The sequence below is a fragment of the Anas acuta genome, chromosome 3 (assembly GCF_963932015.1).
Source record: "Anas acuta chromosome 3, bAnaAcu1.1, whole genome shotgun sequence".
Classification (NCBI taxonomy): domain Eukaryota; kingdom Metazoa; phylum Chordata; class Aves; order Anseriformes; family Anatidae; genus Anas; species Anas acuta.
In genome coordinates, this window is record NC_088981.1 from 2,388,727 (window position 1) to 2,401,458 (window position 12,732).

The 12,732-nt window shown below is 38.4% G+C and overlaps 1 protein-coding gene across 4 annotated transcripts in view; it reads right to left on the minus strand.

Moving 5' to 3' along the window:
* Window positions 1-741: 741 nt before the first annotated feature.
* CLHC1 (clathrin heavy chain linker domain containing 1) overlaps window positions 742-12,732 on the minus strand; it is a 40,966-nt gene continuing 28,975 nt past the window's right edge. The window contains exon 12 of one of the 4 annotated variants that reach the window (XM_068675275.1): window positions 742-801. The gene's annotated coding sequence lies outside the window, so the exon portion shown is untranslated. Of the gene's footprint in view, window positions 802-3,009; window positions 3,069-12,732 lie in introns of those variants that run through there. The other 3 variants (XM_068675280.1, XM_068675279.1, XM_068675276.1) reach the window with 3 other exon arrangements.

Genomic DNA, 12,732 nt, shown 5'->3' on the forward strand with positions numbered 1-12,732 from the left:
TGAGAAGGCTGATCCTGGCCTCTTTTTTATCTTACTGGGAAGTCTGGCTCAACTCCAATCTTCCCTCAGTTTAGGTTTAAGCCGTAAGTTAACAAACTACTTGTCCATATAAGAAAACAAAATTATTCAGCCACTTTACCTTCCCAGGATCATTTTCCTTGAGGTCTGTTCCCCAATCCTGCTCCATGCGACAGAGATTTCCGTGACAGTCAGAGGTTAACACAAAGTGAATGTCATAAAAACCAGGAGCAATACCTTCACTGTAATTGCCATTGCAGGTACACTGCAATTGCTACAAATAAGCAATCATTTTTATCATAGTACAAAAAAAAGGTGTGGTTTAGTTTGTGCTTGTCAGAGGGTCTGTAGGAGTTCGCACAACAGGGGATCAACAGTGCTTTTATTTTAGCAACAAGAGCTGTTCAAGTGACGGTATTTAAAGAATGAGGTCATTTATTCAAGCTGTTTAGATATAACAGTGTTCAATGATGTCAGTCAGGCTCCAAGTAGATAAAAAGTGCATCATGTTATCAGCCAGGCATTTCTAGTGCTGGTGAGCTTCTCACATTTAATAAAACAAGGCATGGAAAATAAGCTCCATCCTGGCACAGAGAGATGCTTCTGAAGCCATTTACACTTTATAGCAGAGTTGGAAAATATGAATTACAAGACTTTATGCATGTGTCTCTGAATGCCTGTACTTTGTGTTTAAAGGACAAAAATCAATGTTCATACCTGAATCAGTAGTTTTTCTCTCTATTAGGTAAGATTTCAGTAAGACAGATGTTGTAGCAGGAAATCCTAGGCAACAAAACACATTTTAATTACTATATTGGTGAAAATCATTCAGTAAAGTAACTAATCTGACTTTGTAATTTTATCCTGATAGACTTAATTAACATGCAAGATTTGCCCCAAGATTTTTGGCAGAAGATGTTTGAATGTTACTATGCACCAAAATGCACTCTCTGAAGTAACCCCTATTGTAAAACAAAACAAAACAAAACAAAACAAAAACAGGTCAATGGCTGACAGTCTGATATTAGTCAGTATGACCGTAACCTCAGTAGGAATTATTTCATTTGGCCCATGGTCTTTACAACAAATTTATTTTCCTATGTAGTTAGTTAAAAATAAAATCTTCCTTTTTCTAAATACAAATATAATGTTTACAGAGATAGGTTTATCTGAAAACTTTAAATTTTGTCTCACTAACATATGTAAATCCATTATTTCTACTCACGTTGAAACTTCTTAACTGTTGGTAACTGATAAGTGCTTTCTCAAAACCCATTTTACAAAAAGTATTTGTCACTTAAGTTCTAATAAATATATTTCTGATATGTGTTTAAGTTATCAGTTCTGTTACAATAACCCAGAAGTTAGGCACTGTAATCACTTTTCCGAATAACTTATACTGGCCAAGTCTCTGCCCTGAAAATATTTACATGCATTACTTCAGTAAAAGTATTCACATAAACAAAACTATTCATGTGTACAAGTCTTCCAGACTTCAGCCAAAAAGATGATAGCACTGAGTAAAAAAAACATTGGTATTGTCCATAATACACTGAAGATAAACCAGGCTGTCAGGCAATGATGTCTTAAATTTTTGTGAAATGGTTTATGCCAAATAAATTTCCTCTGACTTCATAAATGCAAAACGAGTTATTTCCAGGCCTCACACGTCTAGCGGATACTTATGTTAGGCTTTAGTAATTTACATCATTACAAAGATATCAAGATTGGGCCCTTGTAATGGTAAGTATTTCAACAAATCCCATTCTAAAGTTTTTAGCTTCCTTTAAATTGCATTTTACTGTTTGTGTATTGAAGGAACAAGACTGCAACAATGATGAAAAAGATTTACAGCCTAGTTTGATTTACAGTGCCTTGTGTTTACACAGAAGCTAATAATATCCAATGAGCCTCACCTGAACACGTGAACAATTTTTACTCAATGAAATAAGCCTACATTGCTTAACAGCAATACTAATCTGCATGAAGAATATGTTCCAAAGAGATAAAGTGAAGTAACCCTCAAAACATGCTTAAACTCCAGCTCCCATTATTGGTGTGCATCCTCAAGGGACTGTAACATTAGCCCTAGTATGATACCAAAAATCCAAGAAAAATTCAGTATAATTGAAACATATCTCAATTTCAAACTGTTCCAAATGTTATCCTGCTTAACATCTGTTACATTAAAGAGAAATAGAAGAAGATGGATAGGAAAAATATTCAATAAGGACTAGATTCACAACAGTTATCCACACTACTTGATTAAATCTTTCATTTTGAACTATTTTTCAAGCATAAAACATACCAAGCAGCAAGTAAACCAGAGAATTATTACACTAAATTCTGACCAAGTAAAACTAACAATTCAGTAATTCTCACTTTCCCGCTTTATACCTGGACAGCAACCATCTGAACTGTAAGATAATCAATATTTATCATTAGACAGAAAGAAGAAATGTGGATGTCTTTCTGTAGAAACAATCAGTGAAAGTACTGCCACGGACAGGGACAATACTGAACAAACAGCCAGAAGGAAGACATGAAATAAAACCAAATTCTTTCTGTTAGAAAAAAAAAAAAAATTCACTGACATGACTAAGTTATTCATGTTTGTTTCTGCACTTTATCAGTCATTCTTTTCTCTGTCCCCACCCAACAATAGCAGACATAGATAGTTTTTTTTCTTTTCTCATTACAAGATAAAATGAAAGCCTCTTTGAAAAAGGCTCTTTTTTTTTTTTTTTTTCTTTTTCTTCTTTCATGTTGCTGCTTGGGAGCTGTGTGTTTTCTCCTTTGTGTAGTCTGTGTGTACGCTAGGTACCTGAACCTGCCCCAAACAAAAATTATGCCTGAAGCTAAATATAGAAAGCAATTTGTACCTCATCTACCTGTCAGAACCACAAGTTGTTTATATTCACTGAAAAATAGGAAAACCTGTTGCTAGCTACTGGACAATAGACAAACCTGTCTCCTTAGGCAGTAAGTCTCTGGACAGCCTCCTTCTCCAAAGGCACTCACTGAGCAGTTTCCTTTCTTTGGAACTCTCCCTGTGGTGGAATTCACAGAGCTCTTATTAATGAGCATTAGCATTGGGTGTACACACAAATTGCACACAGGAAGGCAAAAAGCAGTGAGCCAGTCCTTCAGTTAATGTAAACTGCCAGGGTTTTGGGGTTGCTTGCTTGCTTGCTTGCTTGCTTTGCTTTGTGTTACTTTTTACAAGCCTTGTGGCATTAGGCTGAATGCTCATGCTGAAATATGACAAGTCAGAGGGGACAAATGCTTGGTTACTTTCACTCATCCAAGCTGCTGTTTTAATCTTGCTGAATTGCATCTGTTCTGGAAAAGTGTTTTTCGAGTTCAAACTGGACCACCTTATTAAACAGCATCAAGGCTACGTTAATAAGGATTCTGATGAGCATAAATTTCTTTCAAAATTTTTGACTAACACTCTCCTGTCCATACAATCCAATAAATACCAGAATAACTACCAATAGAAGCAAATGAAACCTATCTAAAGAATTCCACTATGGAAATTTCAACCAGGGAGATTTACTTCCATTACAACCAATTCATAGGGTGTTGAGAGCATTTTACTCCTTCATTATTTCATGTTACCAAGCTGCTGGGTGATCTATGTTGTATGAATGTCTCATTTCATGGCTGAACAAAAGCTATCACAGCCACTTTCCATATCTGATTCAGAAAACCTGTTATTGCTTATTACAGATGGAGTTCAAATAGACATGAATGATTGAGTCTATTTCAGCTGTTTACCAGACATACTACCAATTACATTATGAAATAATAGAGGAAAATGTTTCTAATTTTCTGTTAATTGAAGGTAAATTACAGTTGTGCTACAGGTGAGAATAAACCAGCAAACCTCAATTATATTAATTAACCTATGTAATTTAGGCCAACTGAACATAACTCTTTGCGATTTTTCTACATTTATATACTGGAGCATGTAACACGCTGTTTAATTGTGATGAGGTAGAACTATTAATTATAAATGCAAACAGAACAGAGTTCAAAAGAGTGAGCTTGGAACCTCTTAATTTCTTTGTTATTATTGGCTGGCCATCACACATCAGCTTTATGAAGAAACACCCCCAAACTGGAACATGCTGTCATCTTGCAGTCAGCTTCCGTATAAATTACCTCCCAAACCATTCCTCCTTCCCAACAGTCAAAGCAGAGCCTTCTCCACCTTGAGCCTTCGCCAGCAAATCTCTGAAAATGGTGTCAGGGAGCAGATTTAGCACAGTCACACAATAATGCTGAGTAACTCTGATCCTCACTGGGAATAATTTCTGCTGCTGTCACTTCTCAGCCATTACATCTGAGGAAGTTGCCTTCTTTGCTAACTCAAACTTTATTTGCTGTACCACCACTGTCTGCAAAGTATGCTTGTCAACTTCCCAGAATAAAACAAACCGTCCAAACGAGTTCCTCTGGGGAAGGAACAATAGCCAATCCCTAGCCATGACTTTGAAAATACTTCTGCCTTTTCATTTCTTCTCTTTAGGAAGAAATCTTATTATTTTTATGTATTTATTTATTTATTTACAAACATGCATCCAAATCTTTAAAAGAAAACATTTTTAAAAGGATCTTCTAACTTAATTTCAGCACCCTCTGCCTTCTTTCCCTTAGGGCCTCACCATTTTCCTCATTTCCTCCAGAGCTACTTCCCTCTTTCTATGCTTGTTTCCTTCAAACACCTTCTCATCTTTTCATGTATTTTAAACAACAAAAAAATCCCATTTAAAATGTTTGGGAATGAAATAGTGATAAAATTCATTGGTGGATAGTAAAAAGGACACAGAGCTTTGGCGTGACAGCAAATCTATTCACCTAGCTTTAAATGCCAGACAATCCAACAAGATTGAAGAATCTTTCCGATGAGTTCAGGAGACATCACATCATCATAGCTTGCCTTGGACAACTTACAGACATGCACAAGGCATGATTCTAAACTACAACACTTTACTGTTCTTTCTGGCTTACTTTTAGAGTAATCAACAGCAGTATTCATATTCTGTCTACTACTTGTTTTCCTTTGCAATCACAAAGTTAATCTTCATACATTACCAAGTTAAACCAAACCAATGTACTGTTTAAGACTTCTTCAGTGCCAAGAGAGATGATAAGGAAGGCTCAAACTGGCCTGTGTGCCCAAACAGGCACACCTTTGTGGAGGAAGGAAGGAAGGAAGGTAGGGAAGAATGACAGCTCACAGATGTCTGATGCTTTCCATCAGCTGTGGCATACCTACTGAAACCAAGCGCTCCGAGAGGCCGCTTCCAGACAACAGGTATTTACCGATTTCATTTTTATTTTACTGGCAACTTAAGACATTGTGAGATCTATAAATTCTTGTACCTTCATGATTAGGTAAGACAACTCCATATTACATAAACTTTTACATGACACTCATTCTACATAGTCAGCCAACGTTTATGCTCTCAGACCAATTAAGTCTTCAAACCGTAAGCATTAGCATCTGAGTCATTTAAAATAAGGATATACAGGCACCAGAATCCCACATAAGGGGGAACAGAAGCCAAGGAAGAAGCAGTTATAAGAAGCTTTTTTTCAGCTCTGAAAACACCAAGTCATGCTCTGCAGACTGCTGAAATGACTTTCCTTTCCCAACTAGCCTATGGAATGCCTCTGCAACACTGGCAAACCACAGATAGGCTTTCTGTAAGAGCTCCTTTTTAAAGCTTCACGTATCTGTGACAGCCCAACGGTTGTGCCACTTCGGGATTTAGTCAGGGGACATTCTCTCTCACTTGCAGTGTGCTCAGTTAATTGCCTGTTTGAAGAACAGATCACATTTCTTTGGACTGAGATTCAAACTGGCAATAAGCTTATTACAGCCTATTAACAAATGTAATGTTTTCTGTTAAAAAGCATTCCCACACATCAGGATACCACTCAGCTCCAAGAAACATGCCGTGCAAAGTTCTCTCAAATATTTCAGATGTACTAAGCCAAAAAAATATAGATTAAATGGCTTGTACATTTACACCCCAGGAAAGGTAGGTTTCTCTTTCCCACCCCACATGTTTTCACCTGCCAAAGCACTTTTATAAAACCAACACTGGGGCAATTTTTCCTCCATAAACACCCCAGTAAGAATACTCACATAATCTCTTTTAGCACAGTGTAGCGGCCTAACCACATTGGACTTGTGGGAGAAGTTGATAGCTGCATATGTTTGGGGATTCCACTTATCTTGAAAAAAAAAAGCCCAAATCTTCTCAGGTTCTTCAGCTTTGAAAAAAACTTGCTTGCAAAGAAAGGAATTTCCTTTCCTGCATTAAATCAAGTATTATTGCCTCAATGAAATAATGTATGCTGTTAATATGGTCAGTTTTTTCTCAAATTATAAGGTATTGTTTGTTTCTTCTTTTCCTATGTAGACAGCAAGCAGTATTCTCTCTTCATGGATCTTTCTCATTCTTCTTCAGCACTCCATAAGTGAAATATTGACCCAACATGCTTCCTGCAAACATGGTGACATCGCCGTGCCAAGCCTTCTGCAAACATGGGGGCATCAGGGAACTTGCTCCATACATTTTTTCCTTGAAGTTGGAATTACATGACGAGCATGAAGGATGAACTAAAAATTTGCATTTCAACCCTATCAACAAAAAAGCTGCACATTTTTCATGTTCTAGATTATGAGAATCTGGAAATCTGAAGCCTTCTAAAAATGCAGAGGCTGATCTAAAACAATGTAGAAAATATGAGGTTTTGCAGTCTCTTCTCTGTCTGTGAAGTCTCCACAGCGTGTTTGAGTGTGCACAGATGCAGCTGCTTAGAGAGGAGCCAGGCAGTCATGACACCTGCAGAAACTGTCCAGAGCCTGCTATTGAGAAGAAATGAAGACCTCCATGTCTTGTTACAGCCTTGGGGATGAACAGCACTGGGGCAATTTTTTTCCCATAGACACCCCAGCAGGAATTCTCACTTGTTACCTGAGAGATCTTCTTGTTACCTATTGGTCTCACATGGTAACAGTGCAAGAACAGAGCACAAACCCTATAGATAAAGACTAAACATCTAAAAGATACCATGCTAATTTTCCTCATGAAATGTAACAGCTACAGAAAATCCATTTGCAGCCTGTCAAAGATGGATGAATAAAAGAAAGAAAAAAGGAGCTAATTCTCCATTTTTTTTTCCTGTTTAGTCATTAGTCAGAGACCACTAGACCCAGTCCCCTAGTAAGGACAGAAGACCCCTGCAGATATAATGGGGAATCTGAGTGTGAGGAGTCCCCTTGCAGCAGCCTGTGCACAGCCACCTGCCTACCACCACCTTACTGTTAACAATGCTTCATCACCGTGAATATCTTCGATCAAAGATCTTGAGCCAGCTGTGCCCTCTTGGTTTGTCTTGCAACGTGTCACTGCAGCAATACAAATATAGCCAGTCCATTACTCTCAGATTGTCTGACTAAGCAGTTTTTGGCTGAGAAAACACTGTTATTTCACTACTGGGACGAATTTTTTATTTCAGATATAATCTTGCAGTCATAGAATTTCCTAGCTAGAGCTACACCTCTAAAAATCCAAGGGCAGATTTGGCCCTTAATGGGCAAACAGCTCAAAAAGGAATCCACAACTGAGCTTTTTTTGCCTTTTTTTTTTTTTTTTTTTTCCCATCCAGAGAGTTAATATAATAAAGAGATGACAGGGCACAAAAATATGGACAGAAAGCAAAATGTTAAGGATGCTATAGGACCAAATTCTATTATCAGTAAAACATTTATTAAATAGAGAAATTCTGTAAGAATTTACTAAATCTAGTACTAAAACTACTTGTCTTTTCAAGGGTATGGAGAGCTATTTAATAACCCTGAGTCAGGTGTTCCTGGTTAAAAGTCTACATAACAGTAATCCCACATGCTGCAATTTTAATAAAATATTGACTGATCTTTTGGATCATACTCCATAACTTGACCCTGGCTTTTTATTTACTATTTATGAAATATGGGAGTCGAGTCTTAAGAACAACAGCAACAAAACTTCCTGATAAAATACATTAACTGCAGAAAAGTTGCCACTTAGGGTAGTACATCAGATGCCAAAAAGTACCTTTTTGTGTGCATGGAAATAATGTGGCAACTTCTTGCATGCTGAGTACAGCCATCTCCCTCTTTACATTCTGTGCACGCCCAGCTCTATACTGCATGAGCTGGTTTTGTTTACAGATGACAGGGTTTCTCAGCAACATAGGAATGTGAAGCAGAAACAGCATGTGTCACTAAGAACAAAGCAAAAAGTCAGTCTTGGTTTCCTTTCATGATCTGGTATTTTTCCTTTCCTGTATTTCCCCTACTATGCTTTTTGCTTACAGATTACCCAACAATTTTCAGAGCTTGTCTCAGGTGCGCTTCTGCTGCGTACATAAAATATGCTCCAAAAGAAAAGGGGAAAGAAAGGTCATAAATCTAAGTACATAGATGAAATGTTTCTATTGCACATGCACCTACATAATACATACAACAGACGTAGGTCCTATTCTGTATTATTGGGAAAATCTCAGACCTGATGTGTTCTTAGGTCTATTGATAAGTCGAATCTTCTTAGCCTAAAGTTAATATTCATCCCACATGAGTATTATGGGTGTTTCAGAATAATCATACTGATTTAATCTGGGCCAAGAGTAGATTAAAAAATGGCTTTATATATCAATTTTGTGATTCTGGGAATTCATATGCTAGAAAGACAATTACACTTCTTTTTTTAAAAAATACTTTTATATATATTTTTTAAATGTTTATATCATGGAGTAGAACCTTCTGTCTCTTTGGCCACATTTGTCTGCAAATAACATTCCTCAGTACTGATGTCACCATATTAATTAGCCTTTAAATGAAGCCCCCTAACTGTCACTGAGAGCTGCTTTTTCACTGTCACTGAAATTAATTATCTTTTGCATCAAGTGCCAAACTGATGGGCAATGAGGTGAATTACAAATAAATTGCCCAATATAGCCAACACCAAAGTGCTCTGTCATTTATGCAGTCCCTCCTTTACCCTGGGAGAAGCAGGAAAAAAAGCAGCCTCGAGACTCATCATTTTTGGCAGGGTCCAGCAAGCTATCTAAACTGCCTTCACTTACCAGCTCCAGCTTTGTTTGCAGGAGTTGAAATGAAGTGCGAAACAGCACCAACAACTCCTCGCTGCTCAGATTTGCCCCCTAACGGTTTATCTTAGGGAAGGAACAAAACTTGTTGCTGGGCATGCTTTCACAGAAACAGTGCAAAAGAAGGAAAGAAGCCATGTCTGTTTCACTATCCCCAGCAGGCTTATGTCCTGCATACCGTCAATTCAGTCCTGAATATTTATATCGCTACCAGTCAACAGACTGTGTTCTTTCACAAACCGCCAGCCAAAGTGATTTCTCACAGCCAAGCAGCTGCTATTCTTCTCTGTCCTTTCCAAGGGCTCAGCCTCACAGTCACTAGATAGAAAAGATCAGGTTAAACAAGGGGAAAATGTACAAGTTCTTCTTAAGACCCAAACCAAACAAACAGACACATTCATACACAGTTACAAGGACCAAGGGCACAAGAATCAAGCAATTTTTCAGATTTTGGAAGAGGAGTTGTATTAGAAGACTCCAGAGAAATAACACTAACATATTGGTAACCAAGTCTGTGAAGAGGGTGGTTTGAGCATCACAGCAGAAACAGAGGTGGTATCTAGCTGGCTGCAAGCCTGTCAGCTTCAAGAGATCAAACACTGCGTAACAGAGGAGGTGATGGATTTCAGGGCAGTACAGGAACTGTAACTCAGCACTTCCAGCACAATGGATGTCACCCTGACTGTAGATCTAACACATTCACTGCATGACTAAGGAAACTGGGATGGAAATTCTTCTTGTGTCATTCCTCTATTTTGTCATCTCTTAAATTACCATATAGCCAGATGGGGTAAGTGCCAAAGTTTTACATCTGAAGCCTCTGTCTCACCCTTTCTTAGCAGGATGTGGGGTATATAAAAATTTAAGAGTAAAAGTTGAAGGAGTTATCTTGTAAAGAGAGTCATAGACCTGTTCTCTTGGCTAATTCAGGCTGCTTAAAGCTTGGAGCAAAAATCAAGTTCTCAGAACAGTTTGTTTCCAAAACTTCCATTTAATTGAGGTAAATCACTTAAGCAGGATGGTTCAATTTTATTTTCATAAACTTATGAAAATTTTATGCAATTTCGTCATGATTTGCAGAAGCAGGATTCTCCTTAGTAATGCCAAATACAACTCGCTGGATGTTAACTTTTAACACCCCACAGGCTGTCCATGGTTTTGTTGTTGTTTTTTACAGTGAGATGGATTCAAGGACATTATCAAAGAAAACGGGTAAGTAGGTATTCATTTTCCTCGTCTTTAGCATGGTCCACAGACTTAACGACAGTGGCATTTTCATAGGAGTTTAGCTCCAAGGTGAAAACAGCATCATGTTTCAAATGTGATCTTTAAAAAATTTAGATTTTTTTTTTTTGTTGGTCTCTGGATATCCAAAAAGGCATCATTTCAATAAAACAGAATGAGTAACCTAAAGACTTTGAAATGCTTGCACAATATAGTTCAGAAGAATCTCTCTGTAGTTCCATTAAAAATAAAAAAGACTGAAAAATACCACTCCTAGAATATTTGTACTGATCAAGACTTGCTCCAGCTGGTCACGCAGATTTACCCCCGCAGGCCAGCATTTACTTCTGCCACACCAGTGCAACCTCCTCTTCCCAGAGGCGACAGAGAACTTCCTAGAAGACTAAAGGCTCACAGTCGCTTCTGCACTACATGTCCCAGGACTCAGAGGCCACGTGTCTGGCATTCAAAATATTTCCATGTTTGCTACAGCAAGCTGCAGTGCAGGTACGGCCAGATAACATCACTGCTGTGTTCTGTTAGTACAGGAGTTCCATTCCTGTACGGTGTTTAACTTCTTGTCTATCACCTTCTGTTGTGAGGCACAATATTTGCTAAACTTCATGCCCAGCCCAGGCCTATGATGGACTACTTTGACAGCATGTGTATGTACTGCCTATAAGCCACACTGCTATGTGTATATCTTAGCTCTCTCGTTGCCTGGAACAAAAATCAGAAAAAATACTGAGGAAAAGATATAAGTTTGGGGTTTGTTTCTTTTGTTGTTTTTCTTTTTTCCTCTCCTCTCATCTCCTTTCCTTTCACGATATTAGGTTAGTTGTCTTGGAATTAGCCTTTGGGCCATGTTTAGACCATAAGTTATAACCAAAATTAGGAGAAACAGCTACTAACCATACAGAAAATCGTGAGCCCTTTTCAAAGGTGCTAAAAAGAGAAGTCTAAAAGATAAATCTTACTTTGTTCCAGCTTCTGAAGCAAGAGGCAGAATGGGAATGAGTTCCACTTACTCCAGACACTGTTAGATAATGCATGACTGCATTCATCCATCCACCTTGTAGCATTCCCAGGGTTTGCCAAGACTCAGGAGACAAAAACTGCTGCAACTTCCAGCACAGACCCAGAGGCTCTGCCCCGGAACAAGACAGCTCTCCAAAGCCTGGTGTTTCTTTACTTGGGAAGCACTCTCATGCATGAGGGCTAGTTATTACAGGTCACACAGACCTTAACAGAATTGGAAACCATTCAAAAAAGTATGGAAGCTGTAATGTGCTTCAGCAAAATTGGCCAACTTAATTTCAGAGTGGCTGGTTAAATATAAAAATAAAATACAAAACAGCCAGATTCCAACATTAAAGTTTGTCCAGCTCCCTGTACCTTCTAACATAAGCAGCATTGCAGTTTTAGGTTTCTGGTTCTTCTGTGCAGGGGAAACCTCTTATTCTGGTGCTACTGAAGTGGAGACCAGTTTCTGCAGTCAAAAGGGGAAGAAAGCTGCAGTCACATGCAGTGTCACACAGATGAAGTCATACACTGGCATAACAGCAAGTGTTGTCAGTTGTCAAAGGCCATCTGTAGCCAGCAGACTTAAACTGTCATCCTGGAAAAAGATGCAAACAAGCCTAATGGGAGATTGTATTATCCTCTTTCTGGCATTCAATCAAATGAAGCTTGTTCCCTGACCAGATATAGAAAACAAAGGGCCACATTCTTTTATTTTCTTTTTGAAAAGAAAATCATTATTTTTCAGCAGTTGATATATTTTCAAAATGACAGGAAAAATAGGAACACCCAAAGAGAACTCCATAACTGAAGGGTCACTTGTCAACTACGGGTTGCGTATAACTCATTTGCTGCTGCAGGGAGAAAGGGATTGCTCCACTGTTTGCTCTGCAGAACAGACTCAGACTTCTGATTTGAATCATTTATGGGGTGGCTATGTAAGTAATTTGACACTCTGCTTGTGTGCTTTCTCTCTTTTGGGGGAGGGGGAAAGAAGTTATTTTTATGGTGCCAAACACTGTGGAAACCGCTGGAAAAACATACTAAATAAGAGATCCATTACTTGGAGCAGGAAATGGACACACACTTGGAGATGATGCATTCAGCATTCCTGACAAAGAGTAGCAATGGCTCCCTGTACACTGTGTGTAACCTCCTACAGGTGGCAGATCTCCAAATCAACCTGCAACTGAAGACAGGAGATGTGCTGGGGAAGAGGCACATACTCTGGTACACGCAGGCCCCAGTAATGTAAGAAGGGAAATATTTCTATTCTGTGTTCTAGGAGGCAAAGATAAA